The following is a 9,839-nucleotide window of genomic DNA, read 5'->3' on the forward strand; positions in this document are numbered from 1 at the left end:
ACCATCCCTGGACCGTCAGGGGTCAGGCGGGGAGCCACGGGCGGGCCACGCTGCCCAACCCACCACCATCCCTGGACCGTCAGGGGTCAGGCGGGAGCCACGGGCGGGCCACGCTGCCCAACCCACCACCATCCCTGGACAGTCAGGGGTCAGGCGGGGAGCCACGGGCGGGCCACGCTGCCCAACCCACCACCATCCCTGGACAGTCAGGGGTCAGGCGGGGAGCCACGGGCAAGCCACGCTGCCCTAACCCACGACCATCCCTGGACAGTCAGGGGTCAGGCGGGGAGGCACCGGCGGGCCACGCTGCCCAACCCACAACCATCCCTGGACAGTCAGGGGTCAGGCGGGGAGGCACCGGCGGGCCACGCTGCCCAACCCACAACCATCCCTGGACAGTCAGGGGTCAGGCGGGGAGGCACCGGCGGGCCACGCTGCCCTAACCCACGACCATCCCTGGACAGTCAGGGGTCAGGCGGGGAGGCACCGGCGGGCCACGCTGCCCAACCCACAACCATCCCTGGACAGTCAGGGGTCAGGCGGGAGCCACGGGCGGGCCACGCTGCCCAACCCACAACCATTCCTGGACAGTCAGGGGTCAGGCGGGGAGCCACGGGCAAGCCACGCTGCCCAACCCACAACCATCCCTGGACAGTCAGGGGTCAGGCGGGGAGGCACCGGCGGGCCACGTGCCTAACCCACGACCATCCCTGGACAGTCAGGGGTCAGGCGGGAGCCACGGGCGGGCCACGCTGCCCAACCCACGACCATTCCTGGACAGTCAAGAGTGCCGTGGTAGTGTCTGCTGAGCTGGAGTTCCCAGGCCAGGGGGACACAGAAGGTGAAGGCCGCCGCGGATCTGCTCTGGCTCGGGGAGCAGCTGGCTCCGTGCAAGCAGGGCAGGTTCTGCCTTCCCTCCTGGCAGGGTCCGTGCCTGGCTGTCCCCCTCTTGAGGTAACAGGTTTGGAGGAAAGGCAGGCTGAGTCTGTGCCTACTCTTCCACCTTCACTAGCACTGGGCATGTCCCTGAATCTCTGTGAGGATGACAGACGGCAACCCAGGCTTTCCAGGACCCAGAGCATTGGGGAAGCAGGATCCAGCACACTCCCTCGCCTGTCCTCACCTCTGGGGTCCCCGGGGCCTGTCCCGTTGCAGGGGTTTTCTCTCTGGTTGAAGTGTTGGACGATTTTAACATACTTCAATTTAAAATGAGCAAGTTTAGGGTGGAAAACGGATGTGGCTGACAGTAATATCCATACTCTGCCAGGACACATCGCAGAGGCCTGGCATCCCCAGGACACGTGTGTCAGGAGAATGGAGGCACGTGGGGCCCATAGGAATCCCCCAACCCCTTCCCCAAAGGAGCTCCGCAGGCGAGCAGCCCACCAAGGCAGGCGGCTACTGTTCCCATCATCGCCCCCACACATCACGTCTACGGTCCCGACCTGGGACGGGGAGGAGGACATTCACTACGTAAAAGCAGAGAGCAGAGAGCCCGGAGAACGACCACCTGGCCTAGCAGCTCCACTCCGAGCTGAACTGGGAGAACTGAAAACGAGGCCCCAGACACACACACATCCACGCACGTTCACGGCCGCTGCGCACAAGACAAAGGTGGAAAGAAATACCCACAACAGGTGACAAACGGGCGAGCTGTACCCACGCTGGGTGGGGACTCGGCCCAAGAAGGAGCGCAGCGCCAACACATCCACAGCCACGAACCCCGAAAACACGGCACTCCGTGAAAGAAGCCAAAACTCAAGGCCCACGGTGAGCGACTCTGTTACGTGAAACACCCAGAACAGGCAGATCCAGAGACAGAAAGATCAGCGGCCGCCAGGGGCCGGGAGAAGCGGGATCGGGTGACCACTAGGGCCCAGGGTTCCTTGGGGACGAGGAAGGAGGTCTGGGCGGAGGTGGCAGTTGCAGGATATTGTGATGGTATTAACCATGTTCTCTGTAAGATGGTGAATCTCATATTATGTGAATTTCGCCTTGAGAAAGCCACTGCAGCGACTTCCCTGGTGGCCAGCAGTTCAGACTCCAAACTTCCAACGCAGGGTGCCTGAGCTTGATCCCTGGTCGGGGAACTAAGATCCCATAGGCCAAGTACCAAGGCCAAAAACAAAAAGCAAAGGAATCACGCATCCACCCCGGGGACAGAGCAACTCCCCCACTGCGAGAAAGAGCGGATCTGTGTCTCTGTGAGAATCGCCTCAGACAGAACAGAGCAGAACTTCGCCTGCACCCCCCACCCCCAGACGAAGACGACCCACCTGGCAAGCTACCTTGACCGTAAACTTCCTCCTGGTCTTAACCAGCGACATCTCTCTCTCCGAACTGCTCTTTTTCTGATTTGGCTTGTTTCACATTTGAAGTAACTTGGGATCAGCTCTAATATTTTTTGCTTTAGAAAAGTAGTAAAAATTAATTAATCTACAACTGTACTGATAGCAAAAGTTAATAGAAATTTTAATAAAAATACCACCTCAATAAGCTTCCCTATTGTTCTAATAAATGAAATAGTAGTTTAGAACTGTAGATAAAAAAAAATTAATAAAACAGCGGAGACTCGGGACCACGAAGCTCAAATAATGGGACACAGCCTCTGCTCAGCCCCTCCAACCGGAGCACTGAGGGGTGCCCTCCCTGTGCAGCTCTCGTTTCATGCTGAGTACTGGAAATGGTCCCCAACGTTTAACGAATGTGCCTTGTTTGGCAGCTTATTTTGAATTATTCAGAGACGTTTACCCAATACCAAAGAGCAGCTTTAGCAAATACCAACTTTAGCAGCCTCGTGTCCAGACTGTGGTGATATATTCACAAAGAAAGTAGGCAGGGAGAGTTCTTTAGAAAAACCCAGACTCTCAGCCAGGAGCATCAAGAAGGCTGGGCTCTAAATGCCTGGCAGGCCAAGTCTCCGGGTGGTTTCCTAGGGGGAAGGAAAGGGTGTTTGTCTGACCGCTTTTTCTTTCCAGCACTGTGACCGGAACTTAAGGGTGGGGGAAACCACTGACCCCAGGGAAACAAAAACAGGTCTCGTTTTCTGGGACAGGGGCCTCTGGGTGGAAAATCAAACGGCAATGTTTCATTCGGGTAGAATGTTTTAAAAGGTGAGGGAAGAGTGGAAACGAAAGTTGTGGAGAAGAGGAAAATTTTTGTTAGTTGGTTTTAATGGAGACAGCTTTTCCTTGCTAAATCCCAGCACCAAAACCTAAGTGAATTTAAATGTTTAAACAGAGGGCTGTTCGCTGTGCTGAGCACACAGAGAGAAGGAGGCAGTTTGACTTCGAGGCCCACGAAGGGGCAGAGGGCAGAAACCGAGGCCTCCCAAGGGAGCGTCCACACCTGCAGGGCTGTCTCCGGCCCACCCAGCACCCAGTGCCCCCCAGGAAGGTGAGTAGGGCTGTCCTCTGCAGCAGAGGTATCGCTGAAATGGGACCCCTGGGCCCCTCCTGGGCCACCTTCACTCCCTCCCCCGAGAGGGGGCCAGAGAACCAGAGGGGCTCCTTCAGAAACAAGCACCTTCGGAGGAACAGAGAAAGCCATAAAAAAGCCTCCACGGGCTTCCGTACCTGCAAAAGCTCTGAGACCCCAAGCCTGGGGGCCAGACCTCCTGGAGAAAACCTGAGAAATCTTTTTAAAATTATGGAAAATTTCACTATGAATGAAAGTGGAGAAACTTAACAGCATGAACCCCCATGTGCCCACAAGTGCACCCCTCTCTCCTCTCTACCCTTTTTCCTTTATCGCAGGGAAAATATACATAGCGTAACATTTACCATTTTAGTATTTTTCCAGGGTGCAGTTCAGGAGCATTAAGTATATTCACGCTGTTATGCAGCCATCCCTACCATCATCTCCAGAACCTTCTCATCTTTCCAAACTGAGACCATCCCCATTTAACACGGAGCCCCTCCCCCAGCCCCTGGCCCCCACCCCCACTTCCTGTCTGCATGACCCTGACCCCGCTGGGGACCTCACAGGAGAGGGGTCACACAGAGTCTGTCCCTCTATGTCTGGCTGATCTCTCTGAGCATCACTCCCTCAAGCGTCATCAACCCCTCCACTGTTTTTTAGGCTCGAGAAATCCTGAATCCCAGAGAAACACAATCCTCAGTTCAAGCTGCAACTGCCTTTCCTTTCGTTCAGAACAATGACGACACTTTCCCCAACTCTCCCCCAGTATAAATTCACTCGGTCCTCACGGCCAGCTCACCTTGCAGCGGAGCCAGGCACGTGGGGCTCAGGGAGGCCCGGAGGCTCCTCCAGCATTGCTCGGACAGCGGCGGCTGGACGCTGAGGGCTCCTGTGCGGGCTCTGCCCCAGGGCCCTTTTCGCCTCCCGCGGAAGGACGGTTTCACTTCTGCAGAATCCGTCATTAGGCCACCTGGTCTAGGACTTTCTCACGCGGAGGACAGCGGGCTCCTGGGGCCTGCAAGATGACCACAGGGGGCACACAAACAGCCAGTCTTCAATAACCGTCACTTTTCTCAACAGTCACTTATCTCTGTGTGAGAGAAAGCAGCGGGCACGTTGAACTTGGGATTTCACAGACTTGGTCGAGGATGAGGCTGAATTAAAAAGCAATTCTGGGGAACTCCCCCGCGGTCTAGCTGTTAGGACTCACCACTTCTACTGCGAGGGACCTGGGCTGAATGCCTGGTGAGGGGCCTAGATTCTACATGTTGCAACCAAGAGTTCATATGCCACGAGTAAAAATCCCACATGCTGCAACTGAGACCTGGGGCAGTCAAATAAAAATATTTTTTAAAAAAGCAATCCTGGGGTATTCCCTGGTGGTCCGACGGTTAGGACCTGGGTTCAATTCCTGGTTGGGGAACTGAGATCCTGCAAGCTTCAAGGTGCAGCCAAAAACCTTAGTTAATTTTTTAAAAAAGCAATTCTGCTCGAAGTATACTTAAAGAGAAACAGAAAACACACCGTGGTGTGTGGATACCACAGCAAGACTTCAATAACCGACATCTGGGAGACAGAGTCCAGGGGGCTTTCTTCTCTGGAGAGTGGACGAAGACAAGCCCCCGCCACCCAGGACGGTCCCCCCCGGGAGCCCCGCGCTGCCCCAGAGCCGCAGCCCCACACAAAGCCACCCTCTGGGGAGCGGCGGGGGCCACGCCTCACCGCGCCCACCACAGACGAGCCGGTACCGCCGGCGGAGCCACAGGGGCGGAGACAGCCGGAGGCGCCTCGCCGCCCGGGGGCTCCCCAGGTCACCCCGTCACAGCAGGACCCTGCCTGCCGCCTGCCCCGGCTCAGCCCCTCTGAGGCCCGCGGCCCACCCTCGGGCCCGGCCTCCCACCCCTCACCCCGCGACTCCCAGGCCACCCTCGCCCTCCGGCCACGAGCGCCGCACGCCCCCTGCGAGCTGGGTCCCGGCGGCCCGGCCTCGAGCAGCGCCCCGGCCTCGAGCAGCGCCCCGGCCTCGAGCAGCGCCCCCGCCTCGAGCAGCGCCCCCGCCTCAAGCGGCCTCGAGCAGCGCCCCCGCCTCGAGCAGCGCCCCCGCCTCGAGCAGCGCCCCCGCAGGCCGGCCGGGGTCTCCGGGCGGCGGCCCCGCCCCTTCCGGTTGGCGCCCCTGGACTTCCGGTTCCGCCTGCGTGTCTGGTCAGGCGTGGGCGCTGGGTTGCGACCGTCTCCGTGTGAAGGCCTGTCGCTCGTGACCCTCCACACACAGCCTCCCCGGCCCCACGAGGCCGTTCTCGGTGACTTCGAGGGGAAGCTTCGCAGTCGATGGGAAGCGCCCCATAGCTGGGGGGTGGGGGTCAGCTGGACCCTCCCCACCCGCCCAAACTCGGTCAGGCCCGAGCCTTTATTCGGTCGAGTGTTTGAAAGCAGCGGCGGGCTCTTCAGTAATGAAGCCGCCTTGAGAGTGGGGGTGGTTCAGCCGCTACACAGGACACACTGGACACCTGAGCCTGGACCCTGGGCCCATTTGACTGGTCAGAGGAGGAGGGGTGACTGGTTCTGACCCCCTCCCCTGCTTGCCCTCGTCCGTAGGTCCAACAGTCAGATAGGTCATGTGTCCTGGAATCAGACTGGCCGAGGCAAAGCATCCAGGACTTGGCCTCCTTCTGCCCCCTGAGTAGCCTGCAGGGGAGCGTGTGCCAGTCACTCTCGGGGCCAGGAAGCACCATGAGGGCCTGGGGGGAGCGCGAGGAGGGGAGCCTCTACCCCCACCGGCTTCTGGGACCAAGATCCTCTTCCCAAGGTCTCCTAGGCTCTCTCTTTGCCTGCCACCGCTGTGTCCCTGGGATGGAAGGCTTTCTTCTAAGGAGAACAACAGCAAGCCACTGAGAGCAGCCTCTTGTTCCCGCAGGAGCCTGGGGATACGCACGGTGGCCGTGTGGGAAGGCAGGACCAGAAAGCCCGCTGTGACTTGAGTTGTAAACCTGGGCGTCTCTCTGTTGTCTCAGCTGCCTTCTGCTAGGACAGGGCTGAGCCCTAGCTGGTGCCCGTGATCCCAGCGGGCATGCGGTTCCTTCTCATGAACCTGCGGCCTCTCTGCCTGGATTGCTCCCCCGGCGGCTTGCAACTCACGATGTCTGCAGCCTTTGCCTCCGAGTCAGTTAAGGCTGTCCAGTAGTTCTCCGTTTTCTCCTGGTGGGTGGAATAAAACTGACGTCTGACTCTCTAGCCAAGTCAGAGACTCACAAACTCTGCCTTTGTTTATGAATTTTTTCAGAGCCAGTTAGACATTCATGAATCAGAAATTTCTGGGCAGCAATGAGCTCAGACTGGGGTGGGCAGGGGGGACTCGGGGGGAGGCCACCCAAGTCTGTGTGCTCCTGCAGACTTCCCCTCCAGTGCCTGCCTCAGTTTCTCGTTTGCCGAGTAGCTGGATGGGCTCTGCTGAGAATTAATTAACAAATGTCCATTAAACGCTCCTAGGGTGAGTGTTCTGCAGCTGCTAAGTGGTCTTAAATAATTACAACCTCAAATGAGGAGCTATTGTGTTGTCGATCTGACGCATGAAAATGTTGTGCTGTGTCTTTTCACAACGCCTTTATTTAACGAGAGTTGATCTTGGCAATTTGGTTTATTTTCTCAGCCCTTTTAATTTCAGACTCAGGGGTTATTAGCAGATAACTGCTCATTTCTGCTGTAAATCAAGAAAATGCTCATTAGAAACCCAATGCTGTGATTGCTGGGAGTTTGGGCTCATAAAGAATGGGATGATGACAAGATTTGGTGCTAAAAATGGGCTACATTAAAAAAATTTTTTTCTTTGTTGTTGTTTAGGGAAAACTAAATGGCCTTTTCTGAAGTGAACAACTTCTTAATTGCTTTGAAATCCAAATCATAGTTGACGAAGCTCCATGGACATTGAGGATCACATTGACCTCAGGGCTGGGGAGGATGGAGTTACAGATGGCTGTGAGGAGCCTCCCCAAAGCCACACTGGGTGCCCAGACTGCTCCGATGGTGTTAGCATCTCACTGACGGGATGGAAAGGTGTGGTTTCCACCAGGCTGGAGCCAGCTGGCACCCACAGAAGCAGACAGAAAACAGAGGGGGCCAGAAGTGGTCTTAAGACCCTGTCTATAACTCACAGACGTGAGGTTGCCAGGGATGGGGGTATTGCCAGGGAAGTATTGGGAGTTTGGGGTTAGCAGATGTGAACTGGTAAAATAGGATGGATTAACAACAAAGTCTACTGTAGAGAACGGGGAACTCTATTCAGTACCTTGTGGCAGACACTAATGGGGAAGAACATGCGTTTATATGTGTAACTCAGTAGCTTTGCTGTACGGTAGAAATGACCACAACCTTGTAAATTAACTATACTTCAACAAAATTGAAAAAGATCTGTAAACGGAAAAAAAAAGAATGCTGATGTTTCAAACAGATGTCCCAGGTGGGGACAAGTGGCCATGTTGGTCCACAGAGAGAGTTTTCAGGCCTGCCTGACCCCCACATTCCTCATTTATACAGTCCTTCCCAGACTGGTAGAATTTCTTTTTGCAAAATTATCCTTGTCTAATCCATAGAGACGAAAGTGGATTAGTGGTTGCCAGGGGCTGAGGGGGGAGGGGCAGAAGATGGGGAGTGACTGCTGATGGGTATGGGATTCTTTGGGGGGCGATGACAATGTTCTGGAATTAGTGGCGATGGCTGCTCGGCTCTGTGAATGCGCTGGAAACGCGGCACTGTACAGTCTAAAAGGGTGCACTTGGTGGTGTGGCAGTGACTTCTCAATAAAGCTATTTAAGAAGCACCCTCGCCTCTCGTTGCTGGCCGGACTCCAGCTCCTGGACCTCTGGCCCCTGCTACAGTGGCAGGCCCCCAGGGGGTGCCTCTGCCAGTCCTGCTGGCTGTGCTGGACTGTCGTCAGCCTTCGCTTCTGCCCAAACACTTGCAGACGTTGTCATGTGCAGAGCGCTCGAGGACCAAGCTGGGGTCAGAATTCCGAGCTGCACCTGAAGCGTAGAGGGCCTGGACTTGTGCTGCAGCACGACGCTGCCGTGTAAAGTCCCTGTGGGAGGAAAGCCAGAGTGCGCCGTGGGCTCCAGGCAGCGGGGTGGAAGGAGACAAGGGGCCTTGTCTTCTTTCTGGGTTCTTGGCAACCACTGGACCCTCTGAAAGGAATCGTGGTTACCCTGTCGTTAGGTCAGCAGGGAGATGGCAGAGCTGCCCAGAATCAGGCCTTGGGTCCCCCAGCATCGGGGCTGGGGCATGGACAGTGGCAGGCTGGTCAGCAAGTTCCTGCTGGAGGCACCACAGGTGCCTTGGACAGCCCTACCGTGTTCGCTCTTCTTTCTCTTGCCATCCCTTTATTTTAAATGTTTAATGAATTAAAAAAAAAAAAAAACTAGTAGTCTAGACAGGCTTAGAAACAGGAACTTCCTTCTCCTAGCCTCGACATGGGATGTCTCCAGGGGACACGTCGGCGTCTTGAGGACAGGCTTGCAGAGGGCCACCACGAGGCCCAGGGAGTGGCATTTGCAGGATAGAGAATGAGAGCAGGCAGGATCTGGGTGCACCAGGCGGGGTCTCCAGGACCACAGTGTCGCCAAGACCACAGTGCTTACGAGGTCCTCCCGCAGCTCCACTCTGCCTGGGCCCATCTACCTCCTGCTGGCACCACACCGCCCGCTGCAGAGAAAGGTGACCTTCTGATGCCCTTGGGCCACAAGCCACCTTCCTCCTGCCTCACTGGTCAAAAAAGGAGCCCCGGGCCAGACAGGGGTCTCCAGAAGAGTGAAGAGAGGCCCCAGCTGTGGACCCACTGGCAGCACAGCCCAGCCACCGCCCAGGAGCAGCCCGCAGATTCCAGAGAAAGCTCCTGGGCTCTGCGCAGCACCTCCTGGACCCAGCCCCCGCCCCCACCCCCCACAAGGGCCCGTGGCTGGGAGCGACCATTTGCTGTGTGTGGCCTGGGCCGCGGGTCCGGGCTGTACCTGGAGGTCCCGGTTAGCCGCAGGCACTGCGGCCGCACTGGGGGCAGCCCCTGTGCCAGCCCCCGGGGCCTGCTCTCCTCCCCCGGGCAGGACCGGGAACCGGAACCGGAGGACGGCAGCCCCGCTCAGCAACACTTCTCCTCTTTGTTTACCAGGCAGTCCACGCGGCGGGCCTGCTCTCTCCCCAGCCGCGCTCTCTGCCAGCTTCACGTCCAGCGAGGGACAAAGGGGCCTGCGGCGGATTAGCTGCCCGGCGGGCGGGCCCGCGGTTCCCGCGGCGGCAGCTGCTCGCCCGCCTTGCCAAGGCGGCCGTCCTGTCCCGTCCCCGTTCACTGAGGGCGGAGCGCGGCCCGGGCGGGACGCCTCCTGTGTTTATCTGCAAGGCCGACCCCGTCCCCGCCCCGTCGGGCCGGCCGGGCCAGG

Source organism: Capricornis sumatraensis, chromosome 3, assembly GCF_032405125.1.
Source record: "Capricornis sumatraensis isolate serow.1 chromosome 3, serow.2, whole genome shotgun sequence".
In the NCBI taxonomy this organism is placed as follows: Eukaryota; Metazoa; Chordata; class Mammalia; order Artiodactyla; family Bovidae; genus Capricornis; species Capricornis sumatraensis.